Source organism: Mesoplodon bidens (genome assembly GCF_964165515.1).
Source record: "Mesoplodon bidens genome assembly, chromosome: 3".
In the NCBI taxonomy this organism is placed as follows: Eukaryota; Metazoa; Chordata; class Mammalia; order Artiodactyla; family Ziphiidae; genus Mesoplodon; species Mesoplodon bidens.
This window is the reverse complement of record NC_138178.1, coordinates 80,676,795-80,683,067: the sequence shown is the minus strand read 5'-3', so window position 1 is coordinate 80,683,067 and position 6,273 is coordinate 80,676,795.

Here is a 6,273-nt window from a genome sequence, read left to right as displayed (position 1 = left end):
GGGAGGAGATAGGTGTAGATATAGATATTATAAGGAATTGGCTCATGTGATTATCCTGAGAAGTCCCATGATCTGCCATCTGCAAACTGGAGACCAGAAGAGCCAATTGTGTAGTTCTAGTCCAAGTCCAAAGGCCTAAGAACCAGGAGAGCCAATGGTGTATGTTTCAGTCTGAGTGTAGGAGAAGACCACTGACCCAGCTCAAAAACTATAAGGTGGAGAGACTGAATTCTCTCTTCTTCTGCCTCTTTTTTTTTTTTTTTTTTTTTCTTTCTTTTTGCGGTATGCGGGCCTCTCACTGTCGTGGCCTCTCCCGTTGCGGAGCACAGGCTCCGGACGCGCAGGCCCAGCGGCCATGGCTCACGGGCCCAGCCGCTCCGCGGCATATGGGATCCTCCCAGACCGGGGCACGAACCCGTATCCCCTGCATCCGCAGGCGGACTCTCAACCACTGCGCCACCAGGGAGGCCCTCTTCTGCCTTTTTTGTTCTATTCAGGTTCTCAACAGATTGGATGAAGCCCAATATCTGCTCTGCTCAGTCTACCAATTCAAATGCTAATCTCATCCAGAAATAGCCTCACAGTCACACCTAGAAATAATAGTTAATATCTGAGCATCTTGTGGCCAGTCAAATTGACACATGAAACTAACCATCACACTTGCTCTGGGAAGCTGTACGGAACTTGATGGAACAGTGGCTGCAACTCTGGGTAGAGTAAGAGGTGAGGCCAAGAGGATTAGGAGCAGTGCACAAAAGGTGTCTGATACATTGATCCTGAGCATCACTGAAGGGTGACCTGGTTGGACCATTGTTAGGAGTTAGGAGGTCCCCCCATGTCAGATCCTGTGGGCCTTCCTCATAGACTGAGTAGATTCCTCAAAAAGAGTCTTCCAGGCTTCCCTGGTGGCACAGTGGTTGAGAGTCCGCCTGCCGATGCAGGGGACGCGGGTTCGTGCCCCGGTCCGGGAAGATCCCACATGCTGCGGAGCAGCTGGGCCCATGAGCCATGGCCGCTGAGCCTGCGCGTCCAGAGCCTGTGCTCCGTAACGGGAGAGGCCACAACAGTGAGAGGCCCGCGTACCGCAAAAAAAAAAAAAAAAAAAAAAGAGTCTTCCAATCTCCGACTGAAAGGTGAATGTCACACTGCCAGCATCCTAAGAGCCAAATGGGGCAAGACAATTGGAGTCGCCGAATTTGCTGTGCATCTGGCCTCTGGATCCCCCCATCTCCAGTGTGGTACCTATGCCCTCCGTGTGCCTGGCATCCTTCAGACCAGAGACTCTTCTTGTAGGATAAATCTCCAATCTTCTGCTGGGATCAGGGATGGGATGTGGGATCTAATGTCTTCTCAAACTGCTTTCACTCAGCTCTCCTTATTTTAGCCTTCCCCTCCACCCTCAGTCCCAGTGGTCCCCAGTTCTGGTTTCTGAGCCTTCTGAGTGTAAGTCAGGTTGGATCTCAGCTTTCTCAGGCCTGCTAAATTTTTTTTTTTCCTGAGTTGTACACTTTTTTAAAATTTTATTTTTAACATCTTTATTGGAGTATAATTGCTTTACAATGTTGTGTTAGTTTCTGCCGTATAACAAAGTGAATCAGCTATACATATACATATATCCCCATATCTCTTCTCTCTTGCATCTCCCTCCCACCCTCCCTGTCCCACCCTTCTAGGGTGGTCACAAAGCACTGAGCGGCTCTCCCTGTGCTATGCAGCAGCTTCCCACTAGCTACTGATTTTACATTTGGTAGTGTACATATGTCAGTGCTACTCTCTCACTTCGTCCCAGCTTGCCCTTCCCCCTGCCTATGTCCTCAAGTCCATTTTCTATGTCTGTGTCTTTATTCCTGTCCTGCCCCTAGGTTCATCAGAACCTTTTTTTTTTTAGATTCCATATATATGTGTTAGCATAAGGTATTTGTTTTTCTCTTTCTGACTTACTTCACTCTGTATGACGGACTCTAAGCCCATCCACCTCACTATAAATAACTCAATTTCGTTTCTTTTTATGGCTGAGTAATATTCCATTGTATATATGTGCTATATCTTCTTTATCCATTCCTCTGTCGATGGACACTTAGGTTGCTTCCATGTCCTGGCTATTGTAAATAGTGCTGCAATGAACATTGTGGTATATGTCTCTTCTTGAATTATGGTTTTCTCAGGGTATATGCCCAGTAGTGGGATTGCTGGGTCATATGGTAGTTCTATTTGTAGTTTTTTAAGGAACCTCCATACTGTTCTCCATAGTGGCTGTATCAATTTACATTCCCACCAACAGTGCAAGAGGGTTCCCTTTTCTCCACACCCTCTCCAGCATTTACTGTTTGTAGATTTTTTGATGATGGCCATTCTGACTGGTGTGAGGTGATACCTCATTGTAGTTTTGATTTGCATTTCTCTAATGATTAGTGATGTTGAGTATCCTTTCATGTGTTTGTTGGCAATCTGTGTATCTTCTTTGGAGAAATGTCTATTTAGGTCTTCTGCCCATTTTTGGATTGGGTTGTTTTTTTTTGTTATTGAGCTGCATGAGCTGCTTGTAAATTTTGGAGATTAATCCTTTGTCAGTTGCTTCATTTGTAAATATTTTCTCCCATTCTGAGGGCTGCCTTTGCATCTTGTTTATGGTTTCCTTTGCTGTGCAAAAGCTTTGAAGTTTCATTAGGTCCCATTTGTTTATTTTTGTTTTTATATCCATTTCTCTAGGATGTGGGTCAAAAAGGATCTTGCTGTGCTTTATGTCATAGAGTGTTCTGCCTATGTTTTCCTCTATGGGTTTTATATTGTCTAGGCCTGCTAAATTTTAAGTTACCATTCATCCATCTATTTTCCAGCTTCTGAAACTGTGTTGCTATTTTCTTTTGCTTTCCTTTCCTAATGAGTTTATGAAAAGAAAGAAAGGAAGGAAGGAAGGAAGGAAGGAAGGAAGGGAGAAAGAAAGGGAAAAGAAATCTCTTTAGTGAAGTTTTGGGATGGAGCAAAATTAGTTGCATGCATACCATCTGCCACCTTTACCCTGGAACTGGCGTGCACATATACACATAGCTGCCTCCTTTGTGTCCTTCCTGCTTTAACTTAAATGTCACCTCCTCAGAGAGGCCTTCCCTGACCACTCAACCTGAAATTAGGCCTTCATCATCATAGCACTTATCACTACCTGGTATTTTCTTAGGTATGGTCTTCTGCCCCATTAGAATAGAAGCTCCACAAGAACAGACACCTCAGTCCATGTAGCGTCCCCAGCTTCTAAAATAGTACCTGGAACATGGAAGAAACTCAATAACTCTGTGTGGAAATATTTTGAGTATCCAATGAGTTTCAACCCTGTGTGTGATGTACCCTGGGAAAAAGAAAGAAAGACTGCCCTGTGTAAAGAAGGAGCAGGGTGTATCCAGAAATAAGAGAGAGGCTGCATGTAAGTCATGTGAGCATGAGCAGCAAGAGAAAAGGCAAAGAGCAGGAGCAGAGCTGCTGGAATCTGAAAAGGCCTGTATTTGAAAACTGTGTCTCTGACTTGAGTCAAGGTCATCCTGGGTTTCGGCAGAGCCTCCACGATGAGTTGGGCTGAACCTCTCAGTGAGACACCCTAGGCAAAGGTGGACACGTAGGACAGGAAACAGGGAGGAAAGCATATCCTGCTTGCTCTTCTTTAATTACTGCAGGAGGAGAGGAGGACAGAAATGGGAAACAGACCTGGGGAGCTGCAGGGAAGCAGGGAGCACGGCAGGAAGCTCTGTTCTGCAGTGTGTGAGGCCACAGTACATGGGAAATGGGAGCTGCTGCCCATTTTATGTACCAGGGATCCTTACCATCAACGAGGGACATTTCGGGGGCCGTTCACATCCCTGTAGGTATTGAGTGTTGTGTGACCTTTATTTCAAAAAAAAAAAAACGTTACAGGTGTTTAGTGTAGCAAATGCAGATGACACAATAAAAAAAGTTTTAAGTTACCTTTCTAATTAGTGTCAGCTTTTAGCTTAGGAGGTTTAGTTTATGTTTTTTTCTTTTCTTTCTTTCTTCATTAAAAAGGTAATACATTCACATGGTTCAAAATTCAAAAGTCACAAAGCGGTATAGAGTGAAAAGTGCCCTTCTCACCCGATTCTCCAGCCTCCTCTGAGGTCTCCTCAGAGGTGAGGCGTGTAAACAAATCCTAGTATCCTTCCAGAAATATTCTCTGCCCATCCAGGTTTTCTTTTGGGCACGATTAAATAGGAACCGAAATACTCAGAGTGGGACTTCCCTGGAGGTCCAGTGGTTGAGACTTCACCTTCCAGTGCGGGGGCAGGGGCGGGGGCGGGGGCGGGGCAGCCGGCAGGGGGCGGTTTCGATCCCTCGTCGGAAAGCTGGGATCCCTCGAGCCTCGTGGCCAAAAAGCCAAAACAGAAAAAACAGAAGCAGTATTGTAACAAATTCAATAAAGACTTTAAAAATGATCCACATCAAAAAGATCTTAAAAAAAAAAACTACTCAGAGCACACACACGCAGAGGCCTTTCCTCTAAGTCAAGGCTAAGGGCTGTGCTCTTCATTTTCGCTGGTAAAGAGACAGCAGTAATAGGACCCAGCGGGGACTGGGGGAGGGAGGGATCTCCTCTCGGTTCATTGGCAGATCACTTAGCATGACAAGGAACTGTGGTGGAGATAGAATGTGGTCCGCCAGGTGTCAGGTGCTTTTTATTTATTTTTGTTGAGGATGGAGCTAGTCTAGGTTTAACGAGGATGGCTAAAGACTTGGTGTAGATGTGGCGTAAGAATGACTGTCATGTGTGACGGAAAAAAGTTTCAATGTGGCAGAGAACGGCGTTCTCTGAAGAAGGCGCTGTGTGGGATGTAAGCTTGGGAGAAGAAAGCTGTTTTCTGTAAGACACCCAAAGTGTATCTCTTAAAGGGGAGTCACTCCACAGTTGAACTGTGGGGTCCGCAATCAAACAAGGAGTAAAACAAGAGAACTAGATGGTTCCCAGGTGGCATGCCAGGAGGTTGACAGCAATTGGGTGGAACCCAGGTCTGGGGATTAAGTTAGTATGGGTCTGATATTCCCCAATTGGAGGGAGGCCTGATTCTGAAGGTGAAGCACTTCAGTGAAGTTGGGGAGGGAGCAGCTGGCAAATCAGACAGCTCCCCACAACAGAGATCCAACTGAACCTATCTGGCAAGGGGGCAGTCTTCAAAAAAGAAAAAAAAAAAAAAACTGGGAGAGGCAGAAAGGAAAGGTTCTGGAGTCAGACAACTGGGTTCATTCCTGGTTCTAATAGTTCTTATCAGTGTGAACCTGGGCAAGTTAAACTCCTTGTGCCTCAGCTTCCTAATAGAGATAATACACAGAGATAATAATAGTCTCTCACAGGGGTGTTGTGTGATCACCTGAGTTAACCACCAATGAGGGCTTAGAACAATGCCTGGCACATAGCTAACTCAATGTTTTTCAGCCATACCTATTTTTTTTTTTTTTTAGCCATGCCTATTTTTAATAAAGACCTGTTCAGGCCAGTTTTGCTGGCATAGAGGTACTTGGTGATGAATCTGGACAAGCAGAATCATAGATGGATTTCAGGTAGTGATAGGAGGGGAACAGAGGGGGTGAACAATAGCATAGCAAGAACACATCAGGAAGAATGAGGAAAAAGGGTTCAGGGTGGGGCTGTTTCAGAGAAAACAGCCTGTTGCAGGTCTACAATGTTCAAAGCTACATTGTGTAAGGGAATTCTCTTGGAAGTTAAATGGAGTAAGTTTAATTTCAATTCAAGAAGCATTTTTTTTGTGTGGCCACTTGAAGCTCAAATTATATTGCTAAGGAGGATGGCCAGTCTGCATAGAAGGAACCCAAGATCTATGAGTCAGGAGACTTGGGTTCTAGTTCTAGTTCTGCCCTAAGTAGCTGATGCCGTATTGAATCAAGTTAATTAACAACTGTGTCATCTTGAAAAGAAGGGGCCAGACCTAGTTCCTAGGCCTCATGAGTATTTAACATTCTCTTATTCTAATCCAAGAACAGGGTCTCAAGAGAATTTCCGAGTTGCTCACCTTTCCCCAAGACTCCTTCCCTCAAATAAATCCATTAAGACTAAGAGCATCTAGCGTTCCTTTACTTTTTACCAGGTCCCCAAAGGTGCAAGATTTCTAAAATGCTGGCATTGGGAGAGAGCCACTTTTTCTCTTCCCATCCATTTCAGGAAGGTTTAGGTTTTCACTTATTCCTTGGTCTGCCAAGAGTTGCTTCTAGATTGAAGTAGGAAGAAGTAATGAAAACAACAACAGAAAAAAGGTG